The sequence below is a fragment of the Vidua chalybeata genome, chromosome 3, assembly GCF_026979565.1.
Source record: "Vidua chalybeata isolate OUT-0048 chromosome 3, bVidCha1 merged haplotype, whole genome shotgun sequence".
Lineage (NCBI taxonomy): Eukaryota > Metazoa > Chordata > Aves > Passeriformes > Viduidae > Vidua > Vidua chalybeata.
Genome location: NC_071532.1, coordinates 93,766,984 through 93,792,018, shown reverse-complemented (window position 1 = coordinate 93,792,018; position 25,035 = coordinate 93,766,984). Strand labels below are relative to the sequence as shown.

General features: G+C 40.9%; 2 long non-coding RNA genes across 2 annotated transcripts; one reads left to right on the top strand and one right to left on the bottom strand.

The window, feature by feature from the left end:
- Positions 1–6,260: 6,260 nt before the first annotated feature.
- LOC128786427 (uncharacterized) lies at positions 6,261–13,049 on the bottom strand. Its single transcript, XR_008430285.1, has 3 exons — positions 9,140–13,049; positions 8,630–8,687; positions 6,261–7,712 (listed from the first exon to the last, which is right to left on the bottom strand). It is a non-coding gene; the product is annotated as an uncharacterized LOC128786427 (long non-coding RNA).
- Positions 13,050–15,097: 2,048 nt separating this feature from the next.
- Positions 15,098–18,783, top strand: LOC128786428 (uncharacterized). Its single transcript, XR_008430286.1, has 2 exons — positions 15,098–15,206; positions 18,548–18,783. It is a non-coding gene; the product is annotated as an uncharacterized LOC128786428 (long non-coding RNA).
- The last annotated feature ends 6,252 nt before the right edge of the window (positions 18,784–25,035 follow it).

Sequence of the window (25,035 nt, the reverse complement as noted above, 5' to 3'; positions counted from 1 at the left end):
TTTCCAGTGAGGAGCACAAATTCCACAGGAGAGAGGAGAGAGCTAGCAGAAGTCTCCCTAACCTGTGTTTGGGACACAGCTTGGGAAGTTGTGGGTGCTGATGTGAGCCATTTCAGGTGCTGGAAAACATTAATGGTCCTGTTTTTGAGAGAAGCACCCAGGTCATAAACTGGAACTGAAAGTGAGGTTATGACAGAAAAAATTGTGAGCCACCAAATGATAATAATAAGAGGACACATCTCCTCTCCTCTTCATCTAAGTATGTGCCTAGGTGCCTTACTCTCTTGGTGTGGGGCCTGCCAAAGAAATTATATAGGAAAATATCTGCACCGGGAGATGGTCCAAAGATAGACACAGTGCTGCAGAGATGGGACAGTTCAGGGCACTTGCAGAACTGAAGAAGAATAATGAGTCCTCTGGAGGCTCAGGGTCATCTTGGGTGTCTTCAGGAACAAGGGCTTTTGAGCAGAGGTGAAGGATGGGAAAGGAAGGAAGATTCACATGTGGAATCACATGGAATTCACAAGATGTGATTCACATCTTGCAATTTAGGTATCTGAAAGCTGCCTAAGTGCTAGTTTGGCTCCCAACCCAAGCTCTGCTCTGAATAGCAATCATGTCTGAAAGCTTAACACTGTAGAGCAAGTCCGGGGATGACAAGAAATGAGGTCTGTGGAGTCTGGAAGCCAGACCAACATTTCAGGGCAGAAGACAGTGTTAGGGGCGCAGCGATGAAGGCTTTGATGGTACTCAGATGAGCAGGCACAAAGAATATGTGAGAGACAGCACTGTTAAGGCTGCAGTTTTCAAGCTGAGAATTCATTTTAGCAGCAAAGATAACTAGGAAGAAATACACTTTTCAATGTTTCCAATGAGATTGGGAAAACAGAACAATATTTTGTAAAGTTTTTGCTCTGGTAGGGAAGAGGAGAAAAAAATGGCTTATAACTGAAGTAACATTATTGTTACCTGGTACAATCTGTCCACAGATATTTGGAGAGAACATAGATGGCAAATCAAGACATAATTTTGTAAGAGCCATTAAAAACCTAGTCAGGTAAAACAATGAAAAATGAATTTGATTAGATTAAAAAAATGAGGTGATGACTAACATTAAAATGAATATGCATGCAGACATCTTCCTGGGTGGAAAGGAAAGATTCTGCCTTGCAAGCTGATCTTGCCTTGAAAACAACAGGATGACTCAGATAATTCCCTGGATAATGAGACAAAGTGGTCAAGGAAGCAGTGAGGAGCTCTGTGCTCAGGATAAACTCAGACCTATTAGGATAACCTTCTGCCCTCAACATATTTTTAAGCACGGAAGCCCTATTTTGACAACTCACAGCATGATTACCAACTTTGCAAAGAGTTCACTTGCATCTTAGAGCCCATTGATTGGGCTGGTATCCACACACCCACCAGTGCATCATCAGCTTCTGGAGCCTAGGGGGTCCATTCAGTGCCATCAATAGTGACTTGAAGTGCCTCTGGTACACCATTTTATGGGTCACATGTAAACAACTGCAGGAAAGATTAAAGTCATCGGTCAGTAACTGGGAGTAGGTGTAGGGTTGATGATTCCCTTAGGTTTCTTCCAACTCAGTACATAGGATTCTATGATTCCTTTAAATGGAGTTGCACTAAAAATTCATACATGGGTTAGCCTAGAAAAGTCAACCAGGCATTTCAATATGCACCAAATGAAATTGCTCCCCCATATAACTCCTTGGGGAAGCTTTCAGTGGGATAGAGGGGGTTTCTGCTGCAGGAGTCACTGGTGGCTGGAAGGTTCCTACAGAGCATGCAAAATCCCATTCAGTCACTTTTTATTTAAAAACAGTGTTTCAAAGGTTAATACTGTGTCAGATCCTCCAGCTTGAGTCAAACAGGTGCATGACTGGAGTCAGTCTTGAAATCAGGATTAAAAAAATGGCTGTAGATAAATGGAAGCAGAACTTTACATCAGAGCTTTACGAACTTTAACACTTGGGTATTCTTAGCAAACTAATTGCCGTTTGCTCAGAAAGCAGGAAGTTCAGAAAATGAGAAGCACTAATCACAAGAAATTGATTTTAATGCATCTAAAAATAAAAGGCACTATACTTCTTTCAGATACAGCTGCAGAGAAACTGATTCATTGCAGTTAATATAAAACTGAAATTCTGAATTAATTCCTGAGGGAAAATGGAGCTAAGGCGCTAAGGCAGGATCACCACCTCTCTACTCTCCAAGGTAATGGTATTCCTGTAGCACTGATGTTCTGCAACAAGCTGTGCTGTGTTTTGTTGATGGATTTTGTGTACATATGTATTCTTCCAACTGAGAGGAACTTAGCTATTCAAGTTGCCCTCAGTTTATTACACTTTCCCTTTCTGACAAAGGAGAGTTGTTAAGTTCACTGCCTCCCTGCCTAGTGTCATGACATACAATTACATACTAATTTTGAGCAAAAGTGGTCAAAAAAAAAAGGTTAGAAACCTTTTTAGCTCCACCAACCGATGAAACAATGAAAGGTCTTATTGATGTCAGCATTGTGTGATTTTCTTCTCCCTCTGAAATCTTCCATACCAACACGTTAATTCTCATTACTCACTCAGAACAGTTAAGAAACGCCTTATACAAAAAATAGACAAAAATTCTCAAGATGCCAGGTTAATCACTCAAAAATTGATGGATTATATATTTAAGATAATCTGAGTAAATTCTTGCAATATGATACAGCTATATGATTATTTCCTTTATGCTCTCTCTTGGGAGGATATCTATTTACCAACATTTGGGATATAAAATATAAAATAGATTTATAGGAAAATCTTGGTTAGAGTGGACCACTGGAGGTCACCTTGACCCATCCTCTGTTCAAGCAAGTCAACTCCAAAGTTAAATCAGGTTGCTCAGGGTCTTGTGCATTTGAGTTTTGGAAACTTATGGAAATCGTTCCCTTGGCTTCTTCCAGCATCTTCAGGAGAATCTCTGAAGCTCTGAAGCCCAATTTGAGAAAATTTGAAAAACTGAAGATATTAAAAAAGAATGGAATATTGCCACTGCAGGTAATATAATGAAATTCATCACTTTGGATTCTATCAGCAAACAATTAAATCTGCAAATATAACTCAGGACAGCCAACATGGATTCACAGAAGGCAAATCCAGTGAAAGGATCTTGTATTTTTTTTGGTACAGTATGTTGCTATGGAGAAAACCACTAATTTTTGCAATATAATTTGCTTCTACAGAACAGTATTTTTACACATATTTTATTGCAGTATAGTACTTTAACCAAAATGTTTGCATTACAGCACACACATCATGTAAACAAAAGACATTTTGTCTGCAGTGGCAGATCCCAGAAAATTAACTGTTGATGAGGAGCTGTCCAATAGTCAGACAGTTGCTAACAGGTTATCAATTCTTTATTTAAAGTTGTTCACATGACTGAGATGACAAAATCACTGGTGGTGTGTTTGCAAATTAAAAAAAAAAATTGGCAAGGTAGTAAATACTATGAATAAATTTCTGGTGTATAGGAATTGAAACTACAGAGTCAAGTATTTCAAGTTCCACAAAATGCATTTTAATTCAGTTAGAGGCAAGGTAATACAAGAATATCTACAGTTTGGAAGACTAATTCAGAAAGTATTGTTTCAGAGAATGTACGGATTGTCATCTCAGATATGAGATGATCAAAGCAAAATACAATCTTACCTCACTCACAATAAAGCCTCTCAACATCTGAGCATTGTAATCAGCTCCTTGACAGTGCCAAGACTGCAGATATCTCTGGGGGCTACTTTTCTTATTTGTTTCTTATTTAATTTCCTGTTCCTCTGAGGCTGTGAGAATGGAAATACGCTTTCTTATTCATAAAGCTCTCTCCTTTTTTCTCTCTCTATATATATATCTGTGTTTATTTATATATTGAATGAGTCATAATAAACTCTCACATTGAATAATCTGTTCTGGGTTTAAGCTGCATGAAAACAAAAGCTAAAAGGTTGTGCCACCTTATACACATTACTCTCCAATCCCTGCAGGCAGATGGGACATTTCCTCAACATTACAATTTTGCATTCAGAAAAATTTTTTGGCCCTCCACAGAGTATTCCCCTTGTGTGCATCAGTGCAAAGACCTCTCTGACTATAGCAGTTTGACACCCTCTACTGTCAAAGAGTAGTGGCTCATTCCTCACACTCCACTGCCAAATAGGATACATATTTGACATTGTAGAAAAAACTTTAAAAAAAAAAAAAAACAAAAAAACAAACAAACAAACAAAAAAAAAAAAACCAAAAAAAACCCAGCTAACAATGTATGCAGACATCAAAAACAGCCTGTGCTTGCTAGAGACCGAAGTGTCTCCCTCTGTCCTTTCTGCCTCCAGCTTTTTCAGAGACAACCAGGATGCTGAAATCGTGGTATTCCTCATAACCCCTCCTCTCCCCCATTCCTCTTAAATCACTTCCTGTGCTTTGGAAGACCCTGGCACTAAAGCAGGGGCATCTTGCATCCACTGGCCTCCCTGCAGAAAGGCAAAGCCCTGGTGCTGTAGCAAAGCAAAGAGAGGTAAAGTCTGATAGAGAGAGCTGATAATAATTCTGCTGAAAAAAACCCCATGTGTTTTCCTGAGAAGCGTCCATCCTTTTTGTCCCTATAGGGTAGACAGTTTTAACTTTTCTTTTACTTCAAGAGTCAGATCCCAAATATTTATTAACTCAAAGCCAAGTACAAATCAAACGTTTTAGTCCAGGAGTCAAAGCAAAACTGAGAGTTTGCCAATACTACAACGACAGAAAAAGCAATCCCAAAGTCTTCAAAATAGCTCTGAGTCCCTCTGAGGGTCTGTTCATTCCAGAGTCCTGATACATGCGGGAGTTATATTTGCCCCTTGTGTCCTGCCTGAGATAGCCCCATAAAACTAACCAGGGATTTATGCTGGATTAAAACCAAGATCCCTTCTCTGCTTTACTGAACATTGAAATTGGGCAGAGGACAACACCTGTAAATCTGCGCATGCTAAGCAAATGCAGAAGTTATATGAGAGATAGTAATTCAGCAGGATTGCATTTACTGAGAGAGAGATTAGAAGCCTTAGGATTTCTTTTCTGAATTAACTGCAGTATAATTTTCACATCCCCAAAGAGAATAAAATGAAAAGAAAAATCTCTCCTTTTTCTTAGTAAATACTTCTTAATTGAACATTATCTATTACCAAGGTGAAAGAAACCCTGAAAGAAGCAGAATGGAAACTTTCAGAATCCAGTCCTGGGGAACTAAAGCCAATGCTAACATTTAATTTTGTATCATTTTCAAACCAGTCCAATTAAAGACCAAATCCTACGCCTTCAAGTGTGTGCTAATTGTGGATGTCAAAATAGAAACACTGTGTTTGACTATTCTAAGTCTTACTCTGTTCTAATATATATATATATATATGAAAGTAAAATAAATGAAACCTTGAATGCTTTTGGATGGGCACTGCAAAATGGACATGGTAAAGATTAGTGAATTCCACAAAATTTGTGGCCTAATGACCTGATTTGAGGAAGTGCTTCAACTCTCATACATCTAAAAGCCTGTAGTCTTTCACACATAAATCTGGTAACAAGTAACTTCAGGGTTGGCTTCAACTTCTTACTATGTTAAACTCCAAACCATATAACAGCAATGCATGAAGATAAGAGTTACTGCAGATGAAGTTCTGATATCAGTGAAGTCCTGCTCACTTTGGAAACCTGGAGAAAAGTAGATCAAATTTCAATACAAAAAAAATCTTTTTTTCACTATTTTGATTGTTACAAATTGTTATTTGCTATGTGCATGAAGCACCTTCAGCTATTTCCATTGTTTTTCATAAGATACTTCCTCAGGATCAAAGAAAAGTATATTATAGTGAATTATATTCTGAGCTGAGTTCTTGTAACCACAGTTCCATGATTTTTCTATTAAACCCTGCTCTCTTTCCCCTTGGTTTCACCCTGCTCACTGTTGCTACAAAAGGAAGATCAGATCTGAAAATGTGTTTAAATGGGATTTGGATAATTCACTGCCAAAAGTTTGGCTGTGCTATGATGATGATTATTTCATACTTTGACCCCTTCAACCAGAGCCATTATTCATATTTAGGGAAACATTTCAAGCCAAGCAGCTGTTCATGTTTGCTGTGTAGCAAAAGGAAGACCTTCACTTTCTTTAACAGTCTACTGGTTATTTTTTTACTAGGGAGAGTAGTCTGAGAAAACACAGGTATATTTTTTTTAACTTCAATTTTATACAAAACAAGTTTAATGTCCTATGCACAAATCAGTTTTGATTTATTCTAAGCATGCATAGAATGAGATGAATGTCTTCCACCTCAGTACCACAAGTTTAAATAAGCCATAAATCACTTTTTGTTGCAGTTTGGATACACAATAGGTCAAACTTTCTTAATGTTTGTGTCAGTCTGTCATAAAAGCACTAAAATATCTTGAACCTTTATACCCACTCCCTCCATCCAAAAATCTATATTTACTCAATAACCTTTTGTTCTTCTATTAGTTGCTCACCCTTGTGAGACAAAACATATGCAACATTTATTTTTAGCTTTGCCTTTGACAGTTCATAGCTTAATTCTCAAATGTTTAAATCAAGTCATGATGCCCACAGAAAACCTTAAACAGTGCAATAGTCAATCTACTGGATTTTTGGAGCTGAGCAATGAAAGTATAATTTGAATTTTTATAGTATTTGTCAGAGTAAAATAATATTGATGCCTTTGTCCATTGAAATACAAGTATATTCTTTCCAGAGTTTTGTTGCCTTGTAATTTTTAGATTTACTGAGTTAGGGAGCTATGAAATAAAAATAAATGCCTGAGGTTACTTCTGTTTACTTTGTCAACAAACTGCTTTAACTGCATACAACTTCACCTCCAAAATAGTCCTGATTAATTGCTAGAGTTTGTGAGCTTTTATTATTTTTTACAAAAAATATTTTCTTTTGCACATTATCAATATAATTAATACAAACATTTTCTCCTTTCCTCCAGGGCTTTACCCATCATATACCCCTAAACCACAAAACCTGGTTTTGACCTCAGGTGCATTTCTGTTAGATGAAGAATTGTGAACATGGCCCTTAAGGCAGGTTTTTAGGATAAGGTAGTTGTCAGACAGCACAATAATTCTGGCAATGTCTCTCTTTTGATAAAAAAATCATAATTGTTTCGGTAAAAACAAAAATCTGGATTTGTTTAATAAACAGCATATAACAGACCAGCTCACAATACACTTTAGGAATTTGAGGCTGGGAAGTTTCTGCCAGCCTAACATGTGGGAGACAGAAGGAGGAAACTACATTGTTGATAGGTAATAAACTTCCCCTTATATCTTCTTCTGGAAGAAAGCTGTGGTTAATTAGCTCAAAACTATGGATGGCCCAAGTAACTAGGAAGCAAGTCCTGAGGTCTGTGCCTATGTAGATGCTGATTTTTTTTTCTGCTGGTTGAGAAAAGTTCCACTGTAAGAATTTTAAACCAGAGATTTTGTCTGGCAAGTGCTGCACATTTTTTGAAAACCAAAATGTCATTCTTTATCTTGTTGGTAAGTTGTTGGTTTGAAGTCATGCCCTTCTGCTCCCCCAATTCTGGGACTTCTTGTTCCACACAGCTTTCAGATCTTGCCTTCTGTCAATGTCAACATCACAATCCAGTCTTACAGTTTTCCAAGAAACTGAAATAAGTAGAATTTGATATTAATATAGTTCTATTTTAAGAAAACCAGGTAACTCTTTATTGTGAATAATAATTTTATATTTAAAAAAAAGCAGCAGAATACACTTTTTTACCCTTTGTCAAAATAGATTATTTTATAAGATATTTTTCTGTATTAAAACTTATTCCACTGTCTGTTTTAAAGTTGTGCTTGATTGTCTCTGAAGTGATGACAGGCCATCAGGCACACAGAGAAATCTTATCCAGGATAAAGTCTATCTTTAATATGAAGATTACTCTAATATATATTCCTAGAATAAAATAATAAATAAATTATACACATAGTACATGTATACAAAAGAGATTAGGGTTTTCTTTAAATAAATGCAATCAATTTGTTAGTATCTGTCATTTATTCATATATAGGATAAAAAAAAGTAGCAAAATTATTTACTCTATTACGTCATTTCATTACACTGAATTATAAAACATCCTGTGCAAGTTTTGGAATACCAACTAACATTGCATAATACCGTAATTACTTTTCAGCGAACATGGTACATTTCAATTTAATAAACAAAAATCATTTTAGCCCCATGCACGGTCACAAAAGACCTAAAAAATTCATTTCAGGATAACTCAGATTTATTGAATCTGGCCCTCAGGAATATATGTTATTGTTAAGGCAATAGCAGGGCCATGGCATTGCTTGTGTAAAGCACAAATGGGTAAATGGGTAAAAAAAATCTCTTCTCAGAGGTACAGCTAATATTCATCATGCTTCTGGTGGCACTTAAATGTACCAGACAATTTGCAAAACCAGAAAGGAATAACTTCTGTCGCTGGACAGCTTCTCGCTGAAGTTCACTGAAATAGGGCAGAGCTAAGGGGAGAGGGAAAACCAGGAAGCCTAACTGAGAAACAAGTCAAGCAAACCTGTATCTTGTGGGTCCAGCTGTCTTCCTGAGGCAGGAAAAGCATGCTCTCACATGTACTGCAAGAAATTACCCAAGAAGAGCTCAGAGTGGCTTACATGAGATTCAAGAGCACAAATTAACTTGTGGTTTCTTGTCAGGTGTAAAATCCATAAAACCTACTGAAATCTCTAGTAGGATCTCTGTCCTCGGAAATAATCAGTACTTGACTACGTGTGGCCCTGAGTGACATGATCTAATATCAGAGGTGCATCTGACCTTGAGTACTGCAAGGATTGGACCAGTGATACTTCTGCATCTTAAATTATTGCGTGATTCTGTAAAAGAGCTAAGATGGCTTTATTTCTTCAGCCGATCTTAACACAAGGTCACCAGGTCCCTGTTCAGTGCCTGGATGTCAGGATCCATCCCCAAATGGGTCACCAATTGTCAGCATCGGTGCTTGGCACCAATTGACGGTGGATGGAAACTGACTGTCACTGTTTATTATCTTACTGTAAGACTTTCACACCTTCTCTCTGTGAGTTCTCACAGGCAGCTCCTCGCAACTCTGACTCCTTTTCTCTTTCTTCCACATGGCTGTCTGACTTCTACCTGTTCCTATCATGAACACCTAACCCTTTCTGTCCCTAGCCCAACTGCCTGACCCTTGCTCCCCACAGCAGCACAGCCAACTGACTCCAACCCTCTTCTCAAGCAGCTAACCCACTCTTTTCTAACACCCATCCTTATTGGACTGTCCATATTGGACACAGCTGTGACCTATTAAAGGCAAGGCTGTTCCTACTCTTTGGTAATTAGTACAGCTGCAAGTCCTCAGGGGCGAGATTGCCTTCAGCACTATCTCTATTCTCTCACAATCCATCCTCCCACAGCCGGACACCTCCATTACGTGTTGCAGGCCTGGTGCCTCCAGGAGCAAAGGTGGGTGCACTCTGCTCACTCCCTTGAGCAGCCACGATGGCACAGGGATGCGAAGATGCCAGGAGCATTCCAGCTTGTGGGGCTTGTTGGTGAGGAAGAAGTGATGCAGGAGAGCCCGGGAGAGCCACTCAGCTGAGGATTCCGTGCAGGCATCGCCCCAGAGGCAGCTTTCCTCTGCTCTGTGCTGACAAGCGCAGACTGAACAGCTCCGCTGCTCTCAGCTCAGTCAGGGACTAGATCAGGAATTGTTTAAGACTCCACAGCTTTAAACCAGCGACCTGGCTTCCACCAAAAAGCTTCTCCGAGGGCCCAGCCAGTGTCAGCACGGCGGTGCCTCTGTGCTGTCAGTGCGGCTCCGCTCCACACGCGGCCCCGGCCCTTGGCGTGCGGAGGTTGCGAGGGACAGGCCCCGCACCGGGCACGGAGCAGCGGCCGGGGCTCCAGGGGGAGCTCGCAGAGGCCTCGGAGACACCGCAGCAGCGCGGAAAGGGGAATCATCTCACCGGGGCGGAGAGCAAAGGCTCCCGCCTGCTGGATCCTGACCTGACTGTGCCGAGGAACAGCCTGGCTCTGAGACTCAGGGAGAAGCTGCTGTACGCTGGACCTGGCTGCCAGTGCAAATTCCCCCTGCTGCCTCTGCCCGTTGGGCCACAGCTGCTGTCTAGACAGGGACAGGGACACCTTCACATGAGCTTGGCTTCTAGCTGCCTTTAAATGAGCAAATTGTCACACCAGCAGTGCTGTGGAGGGTGACTCTACCGAAAAGGAAACTGAGTCAGGTTACTGATAATACTGATTTACAAAGGGGAAATTAATGGCTGAATCTGGTCTCTTTCCAAGCAAGCCCTAGAATTACTTGGAAGCACAGATGTGCAAAATAAAAATTATAAAGAGAGGGATTCTAGGAAGAATACAAAGTTTTATTTCCACTCCAATCAAAAAACATATCCATTTTTAACAATTTGTTGGACTTCAGGCTAAGCGATACATCTAGAAAATCTGCACCTTATTGATCCTGTGAGATACAGACAGTCTGAGTTCATCTTTGAATGGGTGCCCAGCTGCATGCATGACTTTGAGGTATAATGGAAAAAAGATTAGGCAATTTTTTTCAAACCAGTTTCCTCACTGGGAAAATATTCCTTTAGGTCATAAAGTACTTATTTACTCAGTCAATACTATGACAGTGAGATTTACAACTATGTCATTAATAACGCTGATTGACAAAGAACTTCCTCAAAACTCAACTCCAGACAAACATGACTTATCAACAAAAGTGTACAATTACAGATTTGCAGCCGAACATGTGAGTTTGGAGCAGCTGTGGGTAGGAAGAGGGGGACAAGTGCATAAAAAACAATGCCTGATTTTTTTTTTTTTTTTGCCCCCTATGATCAGTGTTTGAGGCTGACTCATTTGTTTTGAATAGCTGCTTACTTGTTTCATTGGTTGCTGAAGGTGCTTTTGATCTCTTAGAGGATGAATTGGAAAGGGACTCCTCCTTTGGAGAACTTGCACAATTCTTTACACTCAAATGGGCTTATGATAAACACATTATTTTGTCCATAGTGAATGAGCTAGGTGATAGTTCTCCTTGGATTTGGTTAAGGACCATCTTAATAATTTTCCTGATTGTCTGAATGCATCCACTCCACATCTGTCTTGCAGGAATTCTGAGGGGGAAAAGGAGATCTTGGTGGAGATCAGTGCAGTTGCTTCAGTGTTCCTTTTATTGAAGCTATTTTGTATTTAATGAGTCTTTTCTGTTTATGGCTCATAATAGCTGTAGAATTTTTTATTTATTGGTACAAATTACACTTGGTCGTCTTATTTAACAAAACAATTTTCCATCATAAAATGACCATGTGTCCAAGGAGAAAGTTTTTTGGGTCCCAGTCAATTTATGCTCAAGCAAAGAAGGCCTAAGAAACACATTTCTTCTCTCATTTCAAATACATGGTTTTTACAGGTTTTTTTTTTTTCATTATTCAGATTTAGTTTTTAATTTTATATCATATTTAGGTGTCTTGTACACTGCACTTCTGTCACATAATTCTGACACAAATTATAAGTAAACATGGAATGTAGTTTACATTTTCTGGCTATTAAAGTCTTTAGCAATTATCTGCAGCTGCTGAATCTACTAGTTTCTTTTACTCTGCAGGTTTATGCTGAATCTTCAAGTATTTTCTTACTAGCCTAATTCCAGCAGATGAACATTAAAAAAACCCATTTTCTCTAAAGGCAGCACCTGGGTTTTCCATATAGTCAGTGCAGAGAAGGAGTTAGACTCCCATTTGGAGTTCTTGTGTGTCTTTCTTTAGTGCCTCACATGAAGAAAAACAAGATTTTGGAGAGGGGTAGTTTTTTTTATGGGACCAACTGCAGCAGCATTCAGAAGCCCCAGCTCCTTTCTTGATCACCTAAACAGGGAGCTTGGCTTTTAACTTTGGAGAATTACCTCATCAAAGAAGTACGGTTTAAATGCAATCTGAATTTAACAGCAAAATCTTGGCTGCTGGCTGCAGTAAAAACCTTGAAAACCTCTTCTGAACATGCACAGGAACAAAAAGAAGGGCACTTGGACTTTAAATAAAATCCCAAGGATGTGCCAGCCTTATGATTTTGAGAGTCTATCTGCTGCTGTTTGACTGTCTGGATTTGACAATGATGCAAAAACTGCTCAGCCAGGTGATTGTGTCCGCCTGGGATCTTTTCCTTCAGCTTTGCTTCTAGTAAAGCCTGTCCTATCTGCTGCAGGACCCTCAAGAAAGAGGGGCTTCTTCACACCCTGCAGAGTGTCACCATCTAAACAGGCAAAGACATCTACTGCAGGTCTGGCAAGCAGCTGGGCTATGCTGATGAACATCTTGGACAGGGCAGTTAGAGTGCTGCAGGACCTGCAGCTCATCCCTGGCTCTGGAACAGCAGTGCAGGTGTTTGGGAGATGGGCTGCTCCAGGGCTGCAGCACCCTCCCTACTCAGCAGTGTGGGGGACAAGGGTGAGGACCCTCTCCTGAACCATGGAGACAGATAGAGTGAAGCCAGTCGCATGCAGCTGGTTGACATGTGAAGCAGGAGAGTCAAGCAGGGAGCACAGGCAGCGAGGAGGGAGACACAGGAAAAGAAAGTCATTGCACTGCAGTGACAGAGCTGGCCTTTGCTGGCACAAGGGAGTTTGTGCCCCCTCCATTAGGTGTGTGATACAGTCAGAGTGGCACCTACTCCATGTAGTGGCTGTGTATCGCATTCACATTGAGGGCCAATCATCCAAACAAAAATTTACCGTGAGAAACAACTGTCTGTCCATGTTTGAAGCCCCCCCAGCTATGCATTGTGATGCACCAGCCCTAAAAAGCCATGGAATAAGTAGTTAAGCTACACTGGCTTAGGGTGGAAAACAGAGGTGAGAAGGGGAACAAGAAATACCCAGAGTAATCTGCCTAAAGGTAGGGTAGATATGATGAGTGGGACACAGATCTTCTAATGGTGTTTAATGGTAATATTTTCTGAAAAATAAAATAGAAGAATTAAGCTGAGCTGCACTGCCTCTGTCTTCTCCTGTCTTCTTCTCTTTTCTGCTATGCACATATTAAGGCACTGAGAATATTAACTTCACCACAGAGGTGATACTGAGCTAATAACTGTACCAACACTGATACATGTAAGAAAACCAGATGTATGTCACCAGCATAACTGCTGCATAGGCTCAGGCAGGTGAGCTCCTTGGTGCTATTCTGCACAGAGACACCCACAGTTACTTATTGAGTTAGAGTTTGTAAACATGAATAGCTGCAGATTTATCAGACTTGGCTGCTGACTGATGGGCTGGAAAAAGGCTGGTGTGGCCAGGGCATTCCCAGGCAGGCATAGCCAGGGCACCTCACTCTCCTGGGCAAAGCTGCCTGCTCCCAGCACCCACAGTGAAGCCAGTGGCAATGCTGTGGGAGATCCACTAGATGTAGATACAGCGTTAGACTGTGACTGATACAGGAAAACTGGAATCTGTCTTCTAGGGAAAATTACCTTTCAGTGCCATGAGAGGGGGCAGGTGCTTCTAAACAGAAACTGAAAACCTTTTAAGGATTACACTGATCTTAGGTTTCATAATAACAAGAAGTGTGTTAGCTAAGGATCTTCTAATAATGTCTTATTTATTCAATCTGTTTTTTTGAAAAAGCCTCCTTTGCTCTGTTGCATTATGGCTAAGCATCACCGAATGCCACATTATCCTCTTAAGACTGCCCTCATTTACCCTCCAAAGCCTGTGTCCCCTTTGCAGCAGGGTCCCTGAGATTTTTCAGCTCACCAGGGCAGCGCTGGTGGCAGCTCATGCTGTGAGAAGCATTAGTGTACTCTTGGGCGATAGCAAAATACTGAGAAATAAAGAGTAGGCAAATGATTCTTCAGTCCTAAGCTAATGAGGCTCTTTTTTGGAATGCAGATGAGAAATTCATCAAAAGAAGGCTAATGTAAATTTGTAAATGTTTAAATCATCTAAATGGTGCATGAGAAACACTGCCTGGTTAGCCTCTGTCCTGGGCAATAGTGCAGAGCATCAGCTAATGTAAATCCATCACAGCAAGGTATAGCAGTGCTAGACCATTCATGGGGCTGGCATGGTCAAGGAAAACTCCCTGCAGAACGAGCACCCTGCTTGCAGTGGGACAGGTAAAAGGAATGAAAGGCTATTGCCAAGGGCCTATTAGAGACAGGTCCACGCTCTCTCTATCAGAAAGGTACTCATTGTTCATAGTCTCCATTCATTTTCCAGTGTGATACAAAGTTAGGATAGAAAGTTTACCCTGCAGCACTTTCCCAGTGTCGAAGAGTAGCAGAAAAAAAAGTCTAGAGAGGAATAAGAAATTAAAATCATTAGCCAACTGATAATCTTCTTATAGATAAGAGAGTAGCAAAGAGAAAAAGCTGGCTGCAGGCTAATGGTGCTTGCAAAGAATTGAGCCCTCATTCTCAAAATGAAGAAAACTGGGAATTTTCAAAGACAAACATCAGATGCAATGGATAACAACATATCAACAACAACAAAAAAATTAGATAAATAACAGTCGAAGGACATATTGAGTTTTTCCTTATCCATGTCTACACCTAGTGCCAAGGGTAGTCCAATCCTGATCCTCACACAGGCATCACAGTATCCCCACCAACAGCTCACAAGGCCAGGAGTCAGGTTTGAGCAGTGGCCCTCCAATTATCCAGTGTTCGGATGTGACTAGTCAATGGTTAACCCACTTCCAGGTGGGTTTTGATATATGCCAGATAAAATTTTCCCAACTCCTTCTTGAGAAAGGTTTGGGAGAGGCCACATGTGAGGCCCAGTTCCCAGCAGAGAGGATGGATGTGATTGCATCAGGCTGGCTCCTTCTGCTCTGTCCTTCAGTTTAAGCTGGGATTTGAACCCACAAATGCCTCCACATGCCAGTACTACCCTGCAGGTGCTGCAAACTAGCCACCACCCTCCTACCACAGAAAAAATGTAGCTGACAAAACTGTCACATTTTTTTCAGGCACTTTGAGCTGAAAAAACCCCAACTTTCCAGAGTATAATAATGATGGCACAGGAACCCAAGCTGAGGTGCTAAGGAGATGCAGGTCAAGTGCTGGCAAGGACCCAGGGTCAAATAAAGCTTGTGGAGGTGAGACGACAAACAATTTCCAACTTGCTTTCTCCTCCACCATGCCATGGCCTTCTCACCCAAGGAGCAGCATTGCTTCATGTAATACTATTTGAATGTATAAAGCTGTGTAAAGTGCTTGAGCTGCTTCCCAACCTCCAAGCCAGTGACCAGTTTCCTAACCTGTTTTAATTTTCTGGGCAGAGCCTTAAATCTTAATAAGGAAGTATACAGTTGCTCTGTAAATTCCCTGCTGGAAATAAAGTGATGCACATGAAAAAATTGTGCTCTATGTCACAGACAACACAGCAGGAAAAAAAAGCCCGGATTTGAGTATAATAAGAAAAGTCTCTCTAATGTTGGAGTGGAGCTGCCTCACCAACACTGAGCAATGTACAAGCAGCTGCCTGGCAGCAACTCAAGTCAAAGTATGGAAACTGGCCCTCATACCTCAGGGCCAGGCTCTGCATTGCACAGGCTGAAGGCTCTCTTTGAGACACATGAGCCACAAAAGACAGTTGGCTTTTTCTCAATAAATTACTTTGGCAAGAGGTACTTTTTCCCAAAACAAAATTCCTTGCAACAAAATAATAATAATATTTTTCTTATTTTGTAAAAGGGTTGAGCTGCTTAATTGTTTTTCATCCAATATTTTGACATAGTTACCACAATAGCTACTAAAATGTTTACCTGCTGAAATCTCAGTCTCTGATAAGTCGGTGGAAAAAACATTGAGAAAGTATGACAATACTTCACAAGCAAGTACAAAGAATAATACACACAATAAAGCTAATTTAAGACAAATCAGAGAATTTAATTTGTTTTTAAATGTTTGGGATTTTAAGACTTTGCTCCTAACAAAGTTGTGCTTCAGCCAGCTTTTCTCAGATGTGCTTTCAGGAGTTATCTACATGCTCAGTATTTGCTGTTGCCTTCGAAGATTGTAATCTCATTCAAGCAAAGACTCATCTTCTCACATGTTTGCAAAGCACTTGCACAACTCTGAATGTCATTGGAGTTAAAAGCAACAGACCCATCAACAGAAAGATCAAGCAGATGATAAAAAGAAAAAAAAAATCTTTACATGACATTTGAGTGAAAACATGCTTCCAGAAAGGAAAGATGGATAGTATAATCCAAGATTCATACAGTGATCCAATTTTGTGTCTTGGGGACACTAATTTGTATGGGGAGAAGCACACAAGCACTGTGCCCACATCTGTGCCTGTGTGGCAGCACTGTGAGTGCACAGCCTTCCCCTCCTTAGTGTGGGCACACAGCCCCAGGCAGGTGGCTGGACAGGCCCACCATGGACTCCTCAAAAGTCTAACACTACCTAGAGCCCCCCACTGCTGGGGTGTTTTTCCTCTCTCTGCCTGTGCTCAGCTGTTTACTGCCTCAATACCATGTATTGCTCACTGGAAAAAAAAAACACAAGCAAAAAGAAAGAGACTGCCTATTATAATGTACTTAATGAAGAAGGGTTTGACCTGTATGTGAACTGAAGGGAGCAGAGGCTAAGGAAAGGACATTCACATACACACAACCTACATCTGGGACATTGGTGAAGCTGTCTGTACCTTTTCTGAAATATTTCAGGGGTTCCAAAGTGAAAAATGTTAAAACACTGGTAACAACGAGCATTTATATGACTCGGTGCAGTGTCATATATCAAAGACCTAGCCAAGAAGTCCTAAGATATCTAAATGCTGTACTTCACTTGGATTAATATAACCTCTGTCTCACAGGGGTTAAAAGGCAGTTTAGGTAACTTGGTACACTGCTGCAATATGCTGGGCAGACATAAAGTACTGTTTAAAAGGGGAAGGATTGGATGAAGAATGCTATACAATTTACTCGAGGTCAGAAAAATACCTGTGGTGGAGACAGTCTCCCAACATCACCCCAATGAGCCATGCACTCACACCCCCATCTCCCCTGTGTGTCTGTGTAACATGCAGAGGGAGGAGAGGGTCAGCAAAGCACCCAGCAAAGGGGAAGAATACATTAATACCTGCTCTGCAAATTAAACAACGGGTACTGGAAAACAATGCCTACAATTTGGTGACAATCTCCTCAAGTATCTGAATGCCTTCACAGCCATCATCCCTAGCCTGACCTTTTAAACCTGATGGTAATCAGGCAGGAGAGCTCAGTTCTTCACTTCGTGTTGTTAATGAGATCAAGATCCCTCCTACCCCTCCTGATCATTTGTCAGATATATATATGTCTTATTCTTTACTCAGAGCAGAAAGCATCCAAATGTCATTAAAGCCTTCCCTTACTGTCCAGGGACAACTGTTTAATAGAGCAGGTCACAAGGGCAAAGGGAGCTTTTAGACATTGCCAGGTGAACAACTGAAACAGCACCAACTGGCAGGAGACAAATTTCAACTTGTGGTGTAGGATGAACAGAATGGGATACAGTTACTGGGCTACTGAGACAAAGAGGACAAATACAAGAGATAAAACTAATGCTTTCAGCAGAAATTATGGAGCAAAAGACCAGAGGTCCTTTGGCTGGGGCCACCAGGGCAGGGGTTTTGCAGCTGGTGGGTGCAGTGTTCCCCAATCCCTGACTCATGGCAAGGACTCAGGGTCAAAAAAAAGCTTGTGGAGGTGAGACTACAAACAATTTCCAGCTTGCTTTCTCCTCCACCATGGCATGGCCTTCTCACCCAAGGAGCTGCATTGCTTCATGCAATGCTATTTGAATGTATATTCATACTCCCAAGTTCAATAGGCTGACAGGAACAACCTGTCTTTGGGCTGAAGGTATTTTTATTTGTTGGAAATGTCACAGTGCTGTTCTGAGTGCGGCTGCCTTTCAAAAGTACGAACTCTTGAGTGCAAAGGACTGGATTATATCCACTGCAACCTGTCATTGATAAGTGCAGATGACCTCTTTCACTCACTCTAATTCCAAAACACACGTCCTGTTGTGCAGTACTAAATACTTTTTTGGCACAGAGTGTGTAACAGATATGGTATATAGATTAAAAAAACCACCAAACAAACACTCATTCAGCTCTTCCTGGAGGGGTTTAGCATGTGATCAGTCTGTCACATGTCAGTTATTCAAAAGGAACTCAACAAATGTATGCTAAGGTGGAACAAAAATTTCTTGATGCAGGGGCCTCACCGAGTCATGACTGAAATCTGCAGCAGTCATGGTATGGAGGAGATTCCATTTCAGCCTCCTTTTCAGCATGTCCATGTACAGACACATGGAACTTCACAGGCTTCCCACAAGCACTGGGACATTCCCTTCCCACCTTCTGACAGTCTCTGCTTCTTCTTCCCTGACATGTAACCCTCCTCATTATTCTTCATTCTCCATTATTTTTTCCCTTCCTTGCCAGACCTCTGCCTCCATGCTGTGCTCTCCTGCTGAGCCCCTGCTTCCATGATCCCTGCTGTGTGTAGCAGATGGAAGAACAATGGGTGGGAAAACCCTACAAACAGAGAGGAATGACTGTGGACTGACTGCTAAGGGAAATGGAAGAGATCATCAGGTCTTGCAAGCTGCCTCTTTTACTTTAAGGAGATCTTTGGATCAAATAAAGACAGGACCTCCTAGGATTCTGTTTCCAGGTGAGATTCCTCATGCATGTTGAAGACCCTGTTTTGTTAAGCTGTACAATATCCTGAATGATGCCAACAGACATCAGTGGTGGGGAGTGGGAACCAGGGAGGCTGACACTGCTCTCCATTTGTCACAGAGGTAGTGGGAATCACCAGGAATGGCCACCACTGAAAAAACATCACCAGAACAAAGCCCCCAGAATTGTGGCTCACCTTGCTCAGAAGTGTAGAGAACATACAGGTGGATATAAAGAGAAAATAAATAAGATTTTAAATTGGAGTCATCATTCTTCTGCCAAAACCTTTGTGCCAAAACCTTTGTCTAATATATACTGCTTAATGTGTGTGCATTTTCCTTCGGAGGAATGTAGCCATGTCCTTAACATTTTCCTGTACAAAATGAAGGCATAATATGCAATACAGCAGGCTGAGGACATATTAAAGATATTTACTACATTCTGCTTATGTAGATGGTGTTTGTTTAACCATCTTTATTCACAATAATTAACTGTTGCATTGCAATTGCCTTTAACACCAAATAAAACTTGTTCTGTACTTCTTTACCAATGTATTTTTAAGCCACTCAGTGCTTAATACAAGTTTGTAACCTACAGGCTCAAGTCTTGTGGATACTCATACACATGAATTATTCATAAACTAAGGAACCGTGGCTATTAACATAAGTAAAACTACTTGAAAAAGTAGCTCACGCTTCAATTTTGTTCAGGAATTGACCTTAATTTGCTCTTCAGATCGAGACTGCTTTATTAGGAAGCTTTCTTGTCTGTTTTTTTATTCATTTTATATAGGTAGGAAACAGATAAAAAAGGTCTCCAAACTTGATAAATCTTATAAGTTAGACTGAATTTTCATGACAGCTGTGGACAACATCTTAAACCAAAGGGTTCCCCTGGCTCCCCCAGTGCCCCAACATTTAATACTTTCTGTGTGACTGTGAGGAGGCAGACAAGATGACTCAAATGCCATTAATGTTTACAAGACGGGTCTGTGAAGCCTTAAATCAGTGAGGCTCATCTGTCATCCTGTGCATTTGCATTTGTAGTGAAAAAGCAAATCCCTGATAATTCCTTGATTTTTCTTAAACAGAGAGAAAGCAGAGAATATTTTAAAGAGCAGTGAAACAGAACTCAGCTATTGCATTCACAAAGTGCCATACATTCATCTTGCTGTTAAAACTATAAGAAAAAAATCTTGTAAGAGCAAAGCTTTCCCTGCTTACAAAGTAAACAGTGAAATATAAACTTGATTACGTGTCATATCAGGAATATATCACTGATTTTTCAGGGTGTTCAGACATTTTATTCCAGAAAACCTTCACCAGTTTCTCTGGATTCAAATAGTAGCAGACATAATGGTAAAGAGTTGTAGCCTAAGGTCCCTTTTACTTACTACATGCCAGAAAAATTTAAAAAAAAGGACTCTTACAAAGTTAAAAATTTGCCAGTTGCAGTTGCAACTTCCACATTTTAAAGTAAAAAATACACCAAAATAATTTTAAGCTTCTTTGCTTTGTTTTGAGTCATTTACCATCCTCTTACCATGTGAGGTGGCTGTAGCACCGCAGAGCAAGACTCACTGCAGTCACAGGTTGCAGCATGAAGGCTCACTCCCTGCTCTCAGAACTGGCAGTTAATTAGAAGCCAGTTTATCAACCTTACCACAGGCTGCGAGCCCTCTGAATTTTTCATTATCTCCTCCCCTTAAGAGCACAAAACTCATATTTTTTTCCACACAAGCAACAGACCATGGGATTCAAGGAAAGAAAAGTAAATTTTGGGCTTTGATCAATGTCTTTGATGCAGTTTAAGAAATTTCACAGATTGAGACGCATTCCTGCACGTCCAATCCAAAACTCCCTTAGTTTCAGACAGCTCAGGACACATTTTTAATGCAGAAGGTGCAGAATGGCCCAGCTCCCCATAGCTCTGGGCATGTGTAATTTTGCATCTCCACCTGGGTTGTGTGAGTGAAGCAATGTCTGTATCATCTCCTTCAGATTAAGAAAACCAAATTATTTTTTCTCTGTGTTGTCTCACGAAGCACTTGTAAACATTGCAGGACACAGGAATGCAGCCTGGTTTTCTTCTGTACCTTATCGAAATGTCCTGGCCCCTAAGCTTTGACAACAGCTCCACTGCCACTGCCTGTCCTGCATCCCTGGCTGTGTGTCTGTCTGGCTCAGCAGGATGGATGGAGGGGGCAGGTCTCCCCCTGCACACGCTTTTTCATGTCAACATCTTCATTTTCTGGAAGCAGCATTTCCTCCAGGTTTAGCAGGCCCTACTGACCACTAACACCCAATAAACTCTGCTAAATGTATCTTTCCTTACTTATAAAGTTTTGATTAAGGCTTCAGGAAAACAAATTTGGAAAGACACTTAAAAGAAAACCAAACAATGTACACAGAGACAAGTGTCTCTTAACATATTCCAAGGCAGCTAAGCCAAACCACTGCATCTTAAATGCTGATGGATCTGCAAGGAAGCAGCTTTCCCATGTCATCAGAATCTCATATTGCCTTTTCAGTTCTTCAGGACTTTTTTTTCCTCCATTGTACACACCTGGCTTGATTCAAAGTGAAGGCACCTCTGAGATGGCCACCTCAGTACTTAATAATGTTTCAGAGTTTTTTTTTCCTTTAATTCACATGGCCTGAAAATAATTATGCATGCAAAGCTAATCACAATTTTGTGCTTGTGTTCTGCACAGCCTGTAGCACTGTCTCAGATTTTAGTACAGATTCACAGTCTTTTTTCAGAACTGTTAGGAGGATATAAAATTAACCTAGCCTTGGTCATTTCTCACTCAAGTTAACCAGTATAATTTTAAGCTTTTCTGGGATCATACCAAAGCCTGGATCCCAAAGGAAATCAGGTGTCCATGGGGAAACCCTGATTCAGAAACCAAATCACTTATGATGATGGATGTACTTTCTACATCAGGCCAAAGGCATTTTATCGTGTGCTATAAATGCATCCTCAACACCAGGATTGTTAGGAACAATCCTGTTCAGCTCAGCTTGTTGGGAACATATTGCTGGAGGCAGATAGGTCTGACGGTTAAGGAAGCGCAGAGCTTGCAGCCAGGACTTACAGATCCCTGGTACCTTGCTATCAGCTTGGTCTCTGCTTTTCTAGTGCAAAGCTGACCTCTTAAAGCTTCCTTCTCCCTTTGTGCTACACTCCCTTGTACTTCAGTCAGTGCAGCTGCATGACAAGGAACAAGTGGTGCAGCCTTGCAAAGCACAAACCTTGAATAAATAAACTGCAAGGAGAGAAACGAATCCTGACTGACTTCTTGCATCTCTTGAAAGCCATACATCCTGGCAGCCCGTGTGTCTCACAGCTCCAAAGGGATTAATGTGGTGTTTACCTGCTCTTTCCCAGGCTGAGCAAACGTTTGATCTTGCTAATGTGTACACGAGTTTGTGACAGTTGCCATAGCACAAGAGGAACCCTCCCTTCTCTCCTGTTGTTCGTAACCTTTGAGGACTAACCAGCCAAGCTTTCTGACAGCATCAAAAATGCTGCTCATTTTACATTAACTTCCAGGGCAAAAAGGGCTGCTTTCAAAGCTTCAGTCACTGACTGAGTTGGATATTCCGCCATCAGCAAGAATCAGAAGCCTTTTAGAGGAGGAAAGGGCTGTTCTTCTCCCAGAAAATAGGGAACTGGTTGGCTTTTGGGGATTTTTATGGAGAAAGAATCAGAAAGGTGGTACTGCTGTGCCTACACCTGCACTGGAGAAACAGGGAAACACTTCCGTCTCCCATGGGAATCCATTTGGGTACTGTTGACTATTACTTCGTGCATGGTATTTAACACTTGTCTCCTGGTAGAGACTGATGTTCCATTGTGTCCCTGGGCACTTTGTGTAAAGAGATATTTCACCACAATAAAAGCAAGGTGCTGCCAAGAATTGCAGTGGGGGGTTGCAGAACAAAGCTGGGAAAGTTTCCTGGTGTATCACAGGTAAAAATAAGGGTAGCCCTACAGCACCAACTATGCACTGTGTATGTCGCAGCAAGGGCCCATAGCACTGCTGTCTGCACAATACTTCCTTTTCTTCATATTATTTTCACTATGCCCATCTTCTTTCATATACTTGAATAGGCATATATTAAATAGGATTTATATGGGTTAGGGGTCAGAACTAATACCAGCTGATGTGATGATTCAGCAGTGAGTCATGTACCACCACTAGAATGCCCTGCCCTACTCCACACCATCAATAGTGTTCAGTGTCTGGGTAGCACATTCAGTAAGTGAGAGCAGGTAGAAGCTTGGACAGCTTTCTGGGATTGTGTGGTGGGAGGTAAGCACTGCTTCACACACAAGTGCCGGCATGTCCAGTGTCAGAAAATTAAAAATAAGGAGTGAAAAAGGCCTTTGCTACCATTTTCACTCTTTGTGAAAAGTTGATCATAAAAAACAAATAATAAAGGAAAAAAAAGGAAAACCTCTCCATCTACTCGTTTCAGTAAACTGCCTATGCTGTCATTTAAATAAAAGCTGAAAGAGGAAACAGAATTTTTCCAGCAGTAATATCCTATGTTTTTTAATGGCTCCACTTATCTTGATCTTATCTTGGCTTGGGACTGGTGGTGTACTGTCAAACACTAGCATCAGCATTTTAAATTTATCAGGTTCTGAGGACTATCTGTCGAAATAAACAGCCTATCCAAAGTGGCAACATTAAGAGCACTGATGGAGCCTCAAATAGAATTGGTGGGTGCTTTGCAGTGCTAAATTAAATAACAACAGAAAAATTCATGCTGTAGATGTCATGCCCCATGCAAGCAAACTGAATTCCCATAGCCTCATTTCAGGCCATAAAAGTCTGATGAAAAGAAAACAGCAAGGTAAGTCCCATTTCAGGTCTAAAAATCATGTTCTGGTTTAACCCCTTGATCCTCATTAAAATCCTGGTATATGCTTTCTTAATTTGAGAGTGGAAAAAAAAGGAGGAGGGACAGAGACCAGAAGTGTTCTCAGTCTTTAATTTACCTACTTCATTGCTGCTTCTTCCCTGGGCTTGCAAAATGAGGTTAAAAGCCTAAACAAGGAGGAAGCCAGATACTTACTCTGTTAAGTGACTTCTCGACAGGTGACAGTAAGAGGTGAGGTGAGATGTGAGATGAAGAGTCTTTGCTGAGCATTGATCAATGTCCTTGGTGAGTTGGAGAGTCTAACCTCTGGTGCACTTTTATTTTTAAGGTTATACTTTTAATCAGCAGTCTTATATCTATTTTTTCAGTCACACTGGAAGTGCATGCAGAGAAATTTCATGTTACAAATCAAGAAGTCATGCATTATATTCACACAAGTAAAAGAAGAAGTAAGATTCCCCCTTTTCTCCTGGACTCTTAGAGCTCTACCTTTCTTAAAGGAAGTGCCAGTCCTACCTAGCCACTGTATGCATGGCAATGTGCAGTCCATCTCACCTGGAATAACCAAAGGTATCCTATAAATATTTTACCAAGCAGCAAGCACCCAAACTGCCCAAGCTGCCTTTTCACAAGCTGTCTTATCACTTCCTGGAGCCCTGATACCTAAAGGACTTAATTAACTACCTAAAAATGGCACAATGATTTTGCAAAAGATAGCTAGCAAGTTGCCATAATGTAAATCTGTATTCATATTCTTACAGCTGGTTCAATAAGGCTGCTCTGGCTTAAAACTGAAACTGATCATACAATCTGTTTTCTAGAGTGCTTGATTTAATTAGTTTCCTTTCTTATTTGTGAGACATTCACAAAGGACTCCTGTTTCCTCTCAGCCTGACTTTTGTCTAGGTGCCAGATAGCTTACACAAACTAACCTGTTTGTGAATGGTTGATTTCAACTGGCAAACGAAGCTGCCTGGCCTGTCTCCAAAGTGCTGCTTGGAGCCCTCTCACACAGGTCTCCTGTGACAAGGAGCAAACAGCACACCCAGCTTCATGTGCACCCTCGCAGACAAGGGCCAGTATCTCATTTCATGACTGCAGAGAGAACTTGCCACTTGGCTCTTCCAGTGCTACACAGGCTGTGCCAGTGTGGCCATTATGAAAGTACAGCTTGTACTTGCCAAAAAGGTCTTCAGCTCATTCTAAAATTAACTACAAATGCAAAATTTGTCTGCCTCTTCCAGCTTTGCCTTTTGCCAGCCCAAATTTTTCTTAAAACTGAAGGATCATATCCTCTCAGAGAAAACAGCCAAGAGACAGTTCTAATATAGATAGGGTTAGAAAACTCATTTATGA